Source organism: Triturus cristatus, chromosome 6, assembly GCF_964204655.1.
Source record: "Triturus cristatus chromosome 6, aTriCri1.1, whole genome shotgun sequence".
In the NCBI taxonomy this organism is placed as follows: domain Eukaryota; kingdom Metazoa; phylum Chordata; class Amphibia; order Caudata; family Salamandridae; genus Triturus; species Triturus cristatus.
This window is the reverse complement of record NC_140589.1, coordinates 1427587490-1427603398: the sequence shown is the minus strand read 5'-3', so window position 1 is coordinate 1427603398 and position 15909 is coordinate 1427587490.

Here is a 15909-nt window from a genome sequence, read left to right as displayed (position 1 = left end):
GGGGGTGCGTTAGGCCCTTGGTGATGGAGCACACATTTCTCCAGCCAGTGCATTAACTGGCAGAATACACATAGGTCCCTGCTGCAGGTGCCTTAACCCCAGCATTCATTTTCAGAGTGCCAGATCATGTGGGTACACAGTGCCAGCAAACAAAACAAGCATTAGCAATGCCTATAGATCTGGCCTTGGCAAGCTGGTGCAATGAATTCTTGTAGCTTTATTGCAAGCATATGCCTTGCCGCTTACATTTGTCATCCATATGCTTAAAATAAAATCGTTTTTTTGTTTTTTTAATGAACCATCATATAATTTTAATGAGGAGAAGGGCAGAACCTTGGGATCAGGGCCAGGAAGACCAAGAACAGGAAAGCCAGGTGGACAAGGGCCAAGAGAATTTGGTTCAGGAGTTGGACCAGGACTACTGCTGGGGAACCAGGATCAGCACCAGAAGGACAAGGGACAGGAACCTAGAGAAGGACAAATGCCAAAAAGACCCAGAGCAAGAAGTGCAGGAAAATACCAAGAAAACCAAGAGCTCCAGGGCCTGGAGATTCAGGGCCAGAAGGCCCGGTCCAGGATCAGGAGGTTGTCAAGAATAAGGATGAGAAGCAGGGGGCAGACGATGAGGAGGAGGACCTGGACCAGGAGAAGGAGGACTAGGAGAAGGAGGGCCCGAGCCAGGAGTATCAGGATAAGGGTAACAAGGCTCTCCACCGGCAGGATTAGAGAGCAGAGGCGGCCAAGAGTGGAGGGACAGCCTGGAGAAGCAGCACATGGAGGTCCAATGCAGGTACAGGACAGGGGGAATGGCCAAGACTAGAACAGAAGTAAAAAGGAGAGCAGCTTAAGGAGAAGGACTAGCGGAGGGGGGCCGTGGAGGAGATGGGGTAGACCTGGTGGAAGGGGGCCTTTAGAAAGAGGAGGCCAGTGTGATTCTGGGTCACATGCAGAGGATATACCCTCAGTTACAGAGGCCACACCTCTTACAAATAATTTGTAATTACTCATTGTATGCCAGCGCCCCTCTAGAGACACCCCCTTTTGGAGTGTTTTTACCTTACCAGCACCGTGCTGCGTTCGATCGTGTGTTCACTGTCTTCCATCTCGGCTTCGCCATCTTCTGCTGCGCGGGCCACGACTCTGGGGGCGCCTATGAGTCCCTGACTCCCTGTAGGAGCTATCTTCTCTTCTCCAGATGTGTCAACTTGAACTGAGACTGCGAGGGGAATTCTGGGTATTTCTCATTCCCGTACGCAAGTGTCTCTAAAACGTTGCATGCAGGGCGTTTGAAATTTTTATATTTATATTTCTTTTGATCCTCTGATACATATTATGTTCGATGTGACTTGAGTACCCTTCTTATGTTGAAATATAATACTATTATGTATTATGTGCTGATTTTTTACCAATCGAAGATAGTTAAACTGCTTCTAAATATCATCACATCCTTTTAGGGATATAAAAGGAGCATCCATTTTGGGTTCATGCGCATCACATTTGTTCCTGACATATTGATCGCTTATTGGAACCTGTGCATTACTCAGGCTTAATCCCCAGTTCCTGTTTGTTATTCTTGATGTTCGCCCTTTGCCGCTGGGCCAGACAGCCAGGAATTCCTGGTCATCTGCTTACACACACACACATATATATATATATATGTATGCAAATCCAAACAGCTGTCTCCCACCTCCGACCGGCGAGGAAGAAGCACACGGACACCAACTCGTGCTTCACAGGTATTTTAATGTCAATCAGCACCCACACAGCACCCCATTACGCGTTTCGGCCGCCAGATGGCCTTGATCACATATATGTATATATATATATATATATATCACAAACACAAGGTTGCCCCCCTTGAAGACGCCACTCACGAGGGGGAGAAACGCACATACACCAACGGCGGAAGAGATAGCAGCAAGACATCCCGCTCTCCCAATCGGCTGCCAAACGCGTTTCGAGCATGCCACGTGCTCTTGATCACTGGCTTGAAAAATGAAGCAAGCAAGCGTATTCCGCAAACAGGTATTTATTCAAATATAGGTCCCGCACCAATGGGCGTCTGCAACATAGCCTTGTGGGCATGGTAGTCCCAGAAATATTCCTGCAAGGATTCCTTTGCCGTGAATAAAACCCAAGTGGGTGCCTGTGCCTCCTCATAATCATGTTCTATTCCACAATGTGTAAATGTTCTTTTAGAATTGTTCATACATGTAGAAAGCGTGGAGGTCAATGCAGCTTCCCTTCCAATATATACCGCTGGCAAGGCCCCCTCCATTCCAGAGAGTGCGCATGGTTACAAGCACTGAGGACCCGCCATAGCAGTGGGGCATCTTCGCGGCCGGACCAGCCGCTAAACATCACAAACACAAGGTTGCCCCCCTTGAAGACGCCACTCACGGGGGGGAGAAACGCACATACACCAACGGCGGAAGAGATAGCAGCAAGACATCCCGCTCTCCCAATCGGCTGCCAAACGTGTTTCGAGCACGCCACGTGCTCTTGATCACTGGCTTGAAAAATGAAGGAAGCAAGCGTATTCGGCAAACAGGTATTTATTCAAATAAAGGTCCCGCCCCAATGGGCGTCTGCAACATAGCCTTGTGGGCATGGTAGTCCCAGAAATATTCCTGCAAGGATTCCTTTGCCATGAATAAAACCCAAGTGGGTGCCTGTGCCTCCTCATAATCATGTTCTATTCCACAATGTGTAAATGTTCTTTTAGAATTGTTCATACATGTAGAAAGCGTGGAGGTCAATGCAGCTTCCCTTCCAATATATACCGCTATTCCTGAGAAATTCAAAAAGTAGAAGTCAAAAAATCAATTTCCCATAGGAAATTTTAGACACGGTTGCAGCTGAAACTGCTTAACGGAATTACACCAAATTTGGCAAAAAGGTAGTGCTTGGTTCATAAAGCGACCTTTTTTTTTTTAAATGGTGTAAATCCGTTCAGTAGTTTTTGAGATATTAAAGGAAAAAAATCTTTATATATCTGGGCGGGACCTAACTACACAAGCATGAGCTTAGCTCTATTAGGCTGCCAACACTTAAATCCAGGAAGTGTTGGCAACCATCTTGGTGCAATGCTTTTTAGGTCTCGCCTAGCGACGCAGCACATGCTCTGCGCACTACACAAACACCACTGCACTGCCCTAAACCCTAAAACACTATGCCAGCATGACCCCCTACACTGCCCAAACCCCACTGCACTGCCCTAAACCCTGAAACACTACTGCCAGCATAACCCCCTACACAGCACGAACACCACTGCACTGCCCTAAACCCTGAAATACCACCCCCAGCACGACCCCCTACACTGCCCGAACATCACTGCACTGCCCTAAACCCTGAAACTCCTCCCCCAGTACAACCCCCTACACTGCCCAAACACCACTGCACTGCCCTAAACCCTGAAACACCACCCACAGCACGACCCCCTACACTGCCCGAACACCACTGCAATGCCCTAAACCCCGAAACACCACCCCCAACACTGCCCGAACACCACTGCACTGCCCCAAACCCTGAAAGACCACCCCAGCAAGACCTCCTACACTGCCCGAACACCACTGCCCTAAACCCTGAAACACCACCCCCAGCAATACCCCCTACACTGCCCGAACACCACTGCACTGCCCTAAACCCTACACTGCCCGAAAATCACTGCTCTGCCCAAAACCCTGAAACACCAGCCCCAACACAACCCCCTACACTGCCCGAACACCACTGCACTGCCCTAAACCCTGAAACACCAGCCCCAGCACGATCCCCTACACTGCCCGAACACCACTGCACTGCCCTAAACCCTGAAACACCAGCCCCAGCACGAATCCCTACACTGCCCAAACACCGCTGAACTGCCCAAAACCCTGAAACACCAGCCCCAGCACAAACCCCTATACTGCCAAAACACCAGTGCACTGCCCTAAACCCTGAAACACCAGCCCCAGCACGAACCCCTACACTGCCCGAACACCATTGCACTGCCCTAAACCCTGAAACACCAGCCCCAGCATGACCCCTACACTGCCCGAACACCAGTGCACTGCCCTAAACCCTGAAACACCAGCCCCAGCAAGACCCCCTACACTGTCCGAACACCACTGCACTGCCCTAAACCTTAAAAACAAGCCCCAGCAAGACCCCTACACTACCCGAACACCACTGCACTGCCCTAATACCCTAAAACACCAGCCCCACCAAGATCACCTACACTGCCCGAACACCATTGCACTGCCCTATACCCTGAAACACCACCCCCAGCAACACCCCCTACAGTGCCCGAACACCACTGCCCTAAACCCTGAAACACTAGCCCCAGCAAGACCCCCTACACTGCCGGAACACCACTGCCCTAAACCCTGAAACACCACCCCCAGCAAGACCCCCTACACTGCCCGAACACCACTGCACTGTCCTAAACCCTGAAACACCACCCCCAGCACGACCCCCTACACTGCCCGAACACCACTGCACTGCCCTAAAACCTGAAACACCAACCCAGCAAGACCCCCTACACTGCCCTAAACCCTGAAACACCACCCCGTGCATGACCCCTACACCGCCTGAACACCACTGCTCTGCCCTAAACCCTGAAACACTACCCCCAGCACGTCCCCCTGTGGGATTCGGGCCAGTATGTAAAGTTAGCATAACGTATCTTGGGTTGTGTCTCCCTCTATGTACACTAGAACTGCTTCCTAAGATGGCCTATTCCTTATAGTATCCTGCATGATAGAAAGGGACGAAAAGCCACACTTCAGCCATATTGGATTATGACTAGCTATGCCTAGGTCACGTGGTTCTCTTTGAACACCATCTGTATGATTTAGCTCGTACCAGCCTAAAGACAGGGTGAATTGTATTTACGACTGAGGCCCAAGGTCACATCTGCAGTAGGGAGTATCAAGAGACATTCCTCTACTCCCGAGACGAAAGGGAGTCACCTCGCCGACCTTCTCTGAAGAGATAGTAACCTTATGTGTGCAGACGGTATGAGCTCATCCAGGAGCTCTAGGGCTAACTGGTACTTTTCCACTTGCAATGCTTTGTATGCTGAATCTGTAATGTATATAAGTGTGGTTCTGTCAAGGAGCCAGCAGTCTTCTTCGGCGCATCTGATGGGTGAGGTTCGATGAGGCTCCTCTATGTGGAGTTCTGTTGTGGTCAATAAACGCTTGAACCTTCTACGTTGCCAACTGCTTATTATTGACTTGATATTGCGGGCCACGGGTAAGTGTGGCCCTTGGGATTACTATTAGATTACTTCAGTTGGCGACCACGAAGGGACCCCGTGATAGGGTCTTCTCCCTCCCCGTAAACGGGTGAGAGGATCGGGGGCGTCTTGGCTGGGTGGGCAGAGGGGAGTCTACGTCTGCTCCGCGCTTCCGATTGGGGTGCCCTCTGCTGCTAGTGACCCTTCACCGGGGTCCTACGGGCTTGACCCAGGAGCTGACTGTATTGGTGGTAAGAGGTTGGCAGCGGAGAACGAACATTCGTACCTGGGTGCACCCGGTGAGTAATTTGTTTGTTTGAAACATGCGCTGTTGAGCGGTGCATTTGTTTGAAGCACGCGCTGTTAAGCAGTGTATTTGGAACAGTTAGCTGTATTTGATTTGAGGGGTCGTGAGTACCCTAGGAGAATTACAGAGGTCTTGGAGGGTGGTCCGGTAGGGACTGACTGTAGAGACTCCGCGGATCTTTTGTGATATTTTGAGATACTGATCAGATGCCTAGTTGTTACCTGTGAGTAATACACGGCCAGATTGCACTCGGAAAAGCCTGTGGCTATAACTGGGTAGCCATGAGACATATCTGAAGTACGGCTTGGACTACATCAGAACAGTCTCAGTGGTGAACCAGGGAGGTCATGGGATGGTCCGTAGTCCAGTCCGATCGTCTCGTGCCAGTCTATTGAACGACGGCCTGTTGTGATTTTGTTGATCCTTTTGAATAATTCTCCACAAACGGGAGTCGACGGGCTCCGTTCGGTTGTTTGGATGCATCAAATTTGGATAGGTTGAACTGCAGAGAGTAATGTCGACATATATGTTATCTGTGGCATAGTGTCTGTTATATGTTAGTTGTGTCTGTCTACTAACCAACATGTCGTGTTTCAGCAAATTGAATTGTTTTGGTTGCTGTTGTCGGACCAGCGACTCTCGGTTGGCCGAGAGTCAGCCTGCCCCACCGGAGGGCAGCCCTAGCCATTTCATGTATGTGAAGCACGGAATTGCCCCCATATTGTTCAACACCCTGTGGCATAAGTATACTAAAGGTAATGAAGAGTTGCAGTGGCCGAAGACTGGTTCATTTGACGAAAAGAAAGTTGCCTTTCTACAGGAGCAACTATTCTCCAGGCGCAGTAGGCAATCCATGTTTGATGCCTTAAGCGCCTGGCAGAAAGAGGCCAAGCAGAGACGGATGAGGGGGGAGAAGCTGGCGAGAGCCAAGGCAGGACAAACCGTAACTCAGAAAGCTGTAGCCTATGACAGAGCAAGGGTAGAGAAGGGAATCGATTGTATGAATCGGGAGTTTAGATTAAAAGTTGATAAAAGTTATGTGGCCCGACCCAATGCAGAGGATGAAATAGAAGACCTGCTGGACATGCGACCACCGCCCCCGTATGTTCCGCAACGGTTGTACCCGGAGGTAACAGCTGCTATTGTATCGGCTGGAGCGAAGACCGTTGACTCCATGCCGGCGCCAGTTGCCTCTGCGGCAACTTCAGTCGCATCGGCGCATCAGCCCCCCTCCCTTGTGCCTGTCATTGATCATTCTCGGCTGTCCTCCTCTGTCTCTGAAATTATGGCCTTATTGCCCAATTTGCTGTCGGCCTCGACAGCTGAAGCTCCACAGCTGTCTCCGGGGGCCATGTATTCCCCTTCCGCCCTGACCTCCTCTTCCGCGAGTGCAACTCCTTTCACAGCTGTTTCAACTCCAGTACATCCGACCGGTTCATTAGATGGCAGGAAGTTGTTCACTCGATCAGCCTTAGGAACAGAGGAGAAGGAGGTCATTGCAGTCCAGGCATCCCAGTGGATGCGGCAACCTATTTATACCCTAACTGACATATGGAACACCATGCGAGATTATGAACCAGTGATGCAGCAGCACGCGCTGGCCCATATGGCCCAACACCTCATTTCATTATGGGAACAAGCCTATAAAGGGGAAAGAGCTCCGGCCATACTGTATGACATCCACACTCAGGCCCATAAATCTCAGCTAAGTACAGAAGCGGTGTACGGGAATGTGAACACTCTGGTCAGTTATAGAATGCGCCTGCAAGCAGCTAGCCCTGCAGGGGTACAGCAGTTCCCAATGCGTGAGGTGCACCCTATTTATCACCCCGAAGTAACCGAGATAGTAGACGCGCAAGGGGCGGTTACCCGCCCAAGAGTAGACGGCCGTTTCCAGGAACAATGGGTATATACCCCATGGAAACGTAGTGAGGTACTTTCATTGAAAACCCAGTTGCCTGACCCCAGAAAGAATCCTACCGCATACTATAAGGAACTTACAGAAGCCGCCTCCTCGGCGGTGATGACACTGGCTGACATCGAGCTATTTTTTGCTCTATTAGTGCCCGTGGACATATGGCGTCAGGTGCATGACCAGGATCATGTGCCTGAGTTTGGGGGAACATGGGAACAATTGAGAGACTGGGATAGGGATCGTAAGCCAGGAGATAAACCTAGGACTGAGATATTGACTTTGCCGGAGAAAATAATAACTTATATGCATTCCCTAATCCCTCCTAGGAAGGTGGATTGGGACAAATTGACTGCGTGCAAGCAGAAGAAGGACGAGAACGTGTCCGATTTCTTCACGAGGTTTGAAGGAGTTTTAATTGATTTTAGGGGGCAAGATCTGTCTAAGGAGGGTGGCATACGTCTGTTTGTTAATAGGTTTGTAACTAACCTGTTGCCCGAGATATCAGCCCGACTTCAGGCTGCGGAGAGTACCTGGACTACATCAACCCCCTCGACTATTCTAAGTATGGCTCAATACTATGAGCATCGGGAGAACGAGAGTAAGGAAAAGACGGAAAAGAGATCGAAGGACTTGAAAACTAGGGTCTTGTTACAGCAAGTGGAGAGGGGACGCGGTAGGGGTCGGGGAACACAGAACTTCGCCCCGCGAGGGGCGGGGCTCGGACAGGGTGTAGGACGAACAGATTTAGGAATAAATCAGTGTGCATCCTGTAAGCAGGAAGGTCACTGGCGAGCTCAATGTCCGTTGTTGCAGGCACAGACCGGCGTTCCGAGGGGTCAAGGGAGAGGCCGTGCTAGTGGTCGTCGAGGTGGATATACGAGACAGGAAGGAGTTGGGCAAGGTGAGAATAGCCAGAATTGTTTCGACCATGGTCAAGGAAAGCAGTATTATAATGAAGGATGTGTAAGTAACGACTCGGCAGGCTATTCTGAGGCATAGGAGAGCCGAGGACAGAGTGGGGGACACGTGTCAATTCCGATCGATCAAAACGGACCTTATGTACATGCTCGTCTAATGGATGCATCGGGTAAGTTTCTAGTTGACACAGGGGATATGAATAGTTCCGTTTCACACGCCCTTGTTCCTGGGGCTGCTCTGTCTGGCCAGAATAACGTGTCTGTAGGTTTCTCCGGAACTCCAGTGGTAAGCCCCATCTCCCAACCTCTTTCTCTTAACTTGGGGCCGATTTCAATTGACTCACCTTTCCTCCTGACTTCACAATGTGGTGAGAATCTTTTGGGAATGGATATACTGAAGAGGCTGCATGCCCGCATCTATTGCTCTCCAAACGGTGTTTACTTGACTATTAGGAAACCCTTCCCTCCCTCTGCACAATGTTTCTCTAAAACGGACCCTCTGCCCCCTGAGCTTGCAAAGATTCCACAGAGTCTCTGGGCTACTGGAGATACTGATGTTGGGTTATTAAGCATACCACCCATTTCGATCACTCTGAAACAAAATGCTCGATTACCCAGAGTTCCGCAGTATAAGATTGCCCCCGCAGGGGAGCGGGCATTACTGTCCATTTGATCCGCACGGGGGTGGTGGAAGAGACGGCTTCTAACACGTGCAACAGCCCTATTCTTCCTATTCTTAAACGGGCCCCGATAGATCAGAGTCCTGATTATGCTGATACTTATCGTTTCGTGATTGACCTGCGTGAAATCAAGAAGATTGTCGTACCCCAATATCCCGTAATGCCTGACATCACTACTATCTTGACAATGATTCCCCCGACGGCTAGATTTTTCTCTGTCATTGATTTGAAAAATGCCTTTTTCAGTATGCCCATACATCAAGATAGCCGTTATCTTTTCGGCTTCTCCTTAGGAGGTCGCAGCTTCAGATTTTGTCGCGCTCCACAGGGCTATACAGAGAGTCCTAGTATTTACAGCCAAGCGCTTAAAACGTTGTTGGACACATTGACCTTGCCACCCGGTAACGTTTTAGTGCAGTATGTGGACGATCTTCTCGTGGCCTCTGATACTGAGCATGGTTGCCAAATGGCGACGACTGCGTTGTTACAGCACTTGGCAGACCACGGTAATAAAGTTTCGTTGTCAAAGTTTCAATATTGTCGACCGGAGGTGACCTATCTCGGTCATCTCCTGTCGAAGGAGGGACGACGGCTAACCCCTGATCGTATTCTAACCATATCTAACATGCCTGTTCCTTGCACGCAACGTGATGTCCGCGCTTTGCTTGGCATAACTTCTTACTGTCGCCAATGGATTCCTAACTATTCCTTACTGACTAAACCTTTCCTGCATCTAACGACTAAAGATGTGCATGAACCTTTACCTTGGACAGCTGAATGTCAGAATGCTTTTGTTTCTCTGAAATCTGCTCCTTGCTCTGCCCCTGTGCTTGGCACCCCTGATTACCGGAAGCCTTTTGTACTCTACGTGCATGAGGTGGACGGTTGCTCGCTCTCAGTGTTAACACAAGGATTTGGTGGTAAGCAAAGACCTTGTGCATACTTTTCGGCGGTATTGGATAATGTCGCCAGGGCACTTCCCAGTTGCCTGAGAGCCACGGCTGCGGTTGCAGTGGCGATCCGACAATCGGAAGGGCTCGTCCTGAATACGGACCTGACAGTGATGATGCCCCACGCTGTGGACGTATTGTTGAACAGGACACAGACTCAGCACTTAACTAGTGCGCGTCTTATGGGGTACGAATTGACCCTGTTTGCACCACACATCACTATCAAACGATGTGTCACCTTGAACCCTGCTACGTTACTACCCCTCCCTCCGGAGGATCACAGTCAAGATATACATGATTGCATATTTCGGACAGAGGAAGAAACGAAGGGGCGGATAGATTTGACAGATATTCCCTTATCTGACCATCAAGGGGAATTGTATGTCGATGGCTCATGTTTTCGGTTACCCAATGGCACTACGACCGCTGCTTATGCGATCACCACGTTGCAAACAATAGTTGAGACGGCCAAGGTACCTTATCGATCGGCCCAGGCTGCTGAGTTAGTCGCACTACTGAGGGCTTGTGAATTGGGTGAAGGGTTGAGGATAAATGTCTACATCGATAGCCAGTATGCTTTCGGCGTAGCACATAGCTTTGGAAGATTGTGGGCGAAGAGAGGTTTCCTTACATCCCATGGTCAGAAGATACAGAATGGTCAGTTGGTTTTGAGGTTGTTAGCCTCCCTGACCCTGCCCCAAGCCATAGCTGTTGTTAAATGCAGTGCCCATAAAGCAGTAGTTGATGATGTAGGTAAGGGTAATTCCTTTGCGGACAGAATCGCTAAAGAGGCTGCCCAATCCAATACCACTTCCATGTTCGTAACGAGTTCACATAAAGGGATGATAGAAGCAGAGGCATTCAGTAACACTATAGACAGCGTAAGAGAATTGCAATTAGAAGCAACCCCTGAAGAACTAAAATACTGGCAGAGCAGATAGGAAAGCTGGATGACAATGGATGCTGGATTGATCTATCAGAAAGATGTAGGTGGCTGTTGCCGAATGCATTTGTGAATGCGGTCGTGTCCATGGCACACGGTCCTGCACATGTGGGGATTCAAGGTATTTGCGCAATACTAGATCCTGTGTGGTATAATACCAACATCCACAGGACTGCGAAGCAACTAGTTCAGAATTGCATGATTTGTCTACAGCATAACCCAGGGGGTAGCATCCCTGTTTTGACTGGTAGCTTTGCGCCACCCACCCTACCCTTTGAGGTGCTACAAATGGACTTCATTCAGTTTGAACGGGTTAACAATCTTAAATACGTTTTGGTGGTGGTCTGTACGTTTAGCAAGTGGGTGGAGGCGTACCCAACCAAGGAAAATACTGCCCTAGCCACCGCGAAGGACCTAGTAAAAGAGTTCTTTCCTCGCTATGGGGTACCCCGGGTGATTTGGAGTGACAATGGGAAACATTTCAATGCTGACCTTGTTGAACATGTTTGCAAGGGTCTGGCAATACAGCAGAAGTTTCATGCGGCTCGCCATCCCCAATCAGCAGGATTGGTGGAAAAATATAATGGGATCCTGAAATTGAAATTGGCTAAGCTGCAGGACACTACAGGTCTAAAATGGCCTGATCTCTTACCTCTGGCTTTACTATCTGTAAGGACCACTCCCCACTCCCGCAGTGGAATATCGCCATATGAAGTGATATTTGGTAGGCCCGCTAATGTATGGGGTGTGCCGCGACCAAAATCCCTTAGAGACATCGAGTACCCTATGTTAACAGACTACCTTTATGCACTAACTAAAGATCTTCGTTTCATTCACCAACAGATAGCAGCAGTGCTGCAGCCTCTGCCGGAGGGTCCCGGACATGGCGTGGAGCCTGGACAGTGGGTCCTGGTTCGGAACTACCAACGGAAATCGAGTCTAGACCCACGCTGGACCAAGCCTTTCCAGGTGCTTCTGGCCACGAGGACGGCTGTGAAGGTTGAAGGGAAGCGGCATTGGATCCATGTGTCTCATCTAAAAAAGGTCCCACTTCCCTTGCCGGATGACGAACGGGACCAAAGCGAGGTGTTGAGACACGAAAGCGATAAATCGACTGAAGAGTCACCTTCCCCGGAAGCCCAAGGAGAAACGGATGGGCGAGCGGAGGGTGTCGTGAGTTCGGCGACATCTGTAAAATGTAATCAGGCACCTGGGGTTGCAACAGGTGACAGGGGAAGTCACACACTCAATCCTGTACCTGATCCCACTGTGCCTGTTCTTTTCGTTAATCCTGAAACACCGGGTCATGTTCGCTATAACCTGCGGCCCCGGCCGAAAGCAAAGATCCCAGGCTCAGGCTAGAGAATGAAAGTGAGAGATCTGAGTAGTCTCTGGGAATAAGTAAAAACACTGGACTGAACCCGTTGAGAGCCTGGAACTTTTGATATTGCTCTGTTCAGAAAGAAGATAGCGACATTGGTTGATTGGTGGGGGCCCAGGTGGAGTTTCCTTTCTACAAGAGTTGCGTCAAGTACAACTCCGACGCGAGAAGTTTTTGTGTTCATTTTCCCTTTTTGTGATTACATGGAACAATAGGAGTCTGCCTGTGAGGCTCTATAACGGACACAGGAAAGAAGCACCCTCCGGCAGGTTGGACTGCTTATAGATTTCCCGTTTCCCCGAGCTTATGGTTGGACTTTTAGTGAGAGTGTACCCTTTTGCTCGTTAGGTCCCTGAAGAGGAGCGTCCCATAGTACACCGCCCTTTGCATCCACATTTGCCAATGTTTTCTACTTGGAGCTTGCGTGCCAAGATTGTTTTTATTGTCATAATAGTTGTTTCATTAACCCCTTCCATGCTGCGCAAATTCCGCCGCTGTGCTGACGGAATCTTGCGCGGGCGTGGTCATGACGGAACGGTTCCGTCATGAGCACAGCTCAACCGTGGCTCATGACGGAACCGTTCCGTCATGAGCACTGAAGGGGTTAATGTTATGCTTAGGAATGTTCATTTATCTAGAATTCCGCTATCCTGTGCATACCCTGATAGCTACCACACCCGTCCCCGAGGAGCACCATTTTCAGACTTCTGCCCCGCATAAAGAAAGACACCGCCAGACCTATGTAAATAATGCTTTCATTGAAATGTTGCATCAAACCCACAGTTCAACGAATACCACAAACTGCTGGGTATATGGGCTCCTCCCCTCAGTAATGCACAAACATGATCTGTTCATTTCAATGCCGTTGTCATATTTAGGCAGTTGTGAAGCATGGTTTAGATTATTGTCGATGATGTATGAACATTATGAGGTTGATGGGCACCAATTTTCAGAAAAAGATTATGAGCTGATTCTGGCCTATATAGAAAGACATCAGGGATTCACTCCAAATGCCGAGGGTACGGACGGTACCCTGGATCCCACCGCTTGTATGAATGTGTATACGGAACATGAGAATGACACCTGGTTAAGGGATGAAGTATCGGATTTTGTGTCCTTCAACTTTACCGAGTATTTTAGATATTTCCAGGAGCAAAATGTGTCAAATGACAGAATCATCCCGGTCCCCGTGTTGAATAGCTCATCCTCCTTTTGCATACATGGTACTGGTCATTTATTTGTTGGTTATAGTAGATGTAACTATACCTATAGATTACAAACCTTTAGCAGCCCACCTATACTCACTCCCCCGAATGTATATTTTGTGTGTGGAGAAAATGCTTACACTTGGCTTCCCAGGGGATGGTCAGGTAAATGCTACTTATCCTTCTTATACCCTCCTGTTTATATAGCGCCTTCTGATTATCACAGATCCCACTCGCTGAATCGACGAAGTTTAGACTCAGTAAAAACTAATGGAGATGCCACTGACTAGACTGACACCCCTGCCCAACATTTTGTTGATATAATAAAGGGAGTTCTGCCTATGTGGGGACCCATTTTGACCAGTAAAGAAATTAGAAGACTGTCCAGGGTAGTAGAGGGAGTAGTAAATACCACTGCTGGGATATTGACCAATATCACAGTCGAGCTTCAAGCGACCAGACTCGTGACACTTCAGAACCGCCTTGTTTTAGACGTTATCCTAGCTGATCGCGGAGGAGCATGTAGAGTGATTGGCAGCTCCTGCTGTGTATAAATACCTGACTCCGCCCCCTCAGTCCATCTGGCCATACAGAAGTTACATCGATTGGCATCCGAGATTCACACGGAGACCGGAACCTGGTCTATTTCAGGCTGGTTCTGGGCTCTCCTTACCACCTGGGGTTGGAAAATCTTCATGGTCCTTCTAGGAATAGGAGGTTTCCTTTTCACTTGTCGTGTCTGCATTCAATGTGGGCCCGCTTGTTGCTCCTATTGTGCCACCCAAGTTCGCCTTGCCTTACCTACTCCTAAAGCAAACCCTGGTAAGGTAAACGCTCAGTTAGTTCAGAAAGAGATACACGACATAATGCAAATAGACGAGGGAATTTTCGAAGAGTAGTTCCATGGATAGCTACATTATGCTAAAAAGGGCCGTTCTGTGGGATTCGGGCCAGTATGTAAAGTTAGCATAACGTATCTTGGGTTGTGTCTCCCTCTATGTACACTAGAACTGCTTCCTAAGATGGCCTATTCCTTATAGTATCCTGCATGATAGAAAGGGCCGAAAAGCCACACTTCAGCCATATTAGATTATGACTAGCTATGCCTAGGTCACGTGGTTCTCTTTGAACACCATCTGTATGATTTAGCTCGTACCAGCCTAAAGACAGGGTGAATTGTATTTACGACTGAGGCCCAAGGTCACATCTGCAGTAGGGAGTATCAAGAGACATTCCTCTACGCCCGACATGAAAGGGAGTCACCCCGCCGACCTTCTCTTAAGAGATAGTAACCTTTTGTGTGCAGACGGTATGAGCTCATCCAGGAGCTCTAGGGCTAACTGGTACTTTTCCACTTGCAATGCTTTGTATGCTGAATCTGTAATGTATATAAGTGTGGTTCTGTCAAGGAGCCAGCAGTCTTCTTCAGCGCACATGATAGGTGAGGTTCGATGAGGCTCCTCTATGTAGAGTTCTGTTGTGGCCAATAAACGCTTGAACCTTCTACGTTGCCAACTGCTTATTATTGACTTGATATTGCGGGCCACTGGTAAGTGTGGCCCTTGGGATTACTATTAGATTACTTCACCCCTACACTGCCCGAACACGACTGCACTGCCCTAAACCCTGAAACACCAGCCCCAGCACAAACCCCTACACTGCCTGAACACCACTGCACTTCCCTAAACCCTGAAACACTAGCCCCAGCATTACCCCCTACACTACCTGAACACCACTGCACTGCCCTAAACCCTGAAACACCACCCCAGCAACACCCCCTACAATGCCTGAACACCACTGCACTGCCCTAAACCCTGAAACACCACCCCCAGCAACACCCCCTACAATGCCTGAATACCACTGCCCTAAACCCTGAAACACCACCCCCAGCAAGACCCCCTACACTGCCCAAACACCACTGCCCTAAACCCTGAAACACCACCCCCAGCAAGACCCCCTGCACTGCCCAAACACCACTGCACTGCCCTAAACCCTAAAACACCACTCCCTGCACGACCCCCTACACTGCCCGAACACCACTGCACTGCCCTAAACCCTAAAACACCAGCTCCAGCAAGATCACCTACACTGCCTGAACACCACTGCACTGCCCTAGACCCTGAAACACCATCCCCAGCAACACCCCGTACACTGCCCGAACACCACTGCCCTAAACACTGAAACACCACCCCCAGCAAGACCCCTACACTGCCTGAACACCACTGCCCTAAACCCTGAAACACCACCCCCAGCAAGACCCCCTACACTGCCCGAACACCACTGCACTGCCCTAAACCCTGAAACACCACCCCCTGCATGACCCCTTATACTGCCCGAACACCACTGCACTGCCCTAAACCCTGAAACACAACCACCAGCACGACACCCTATAC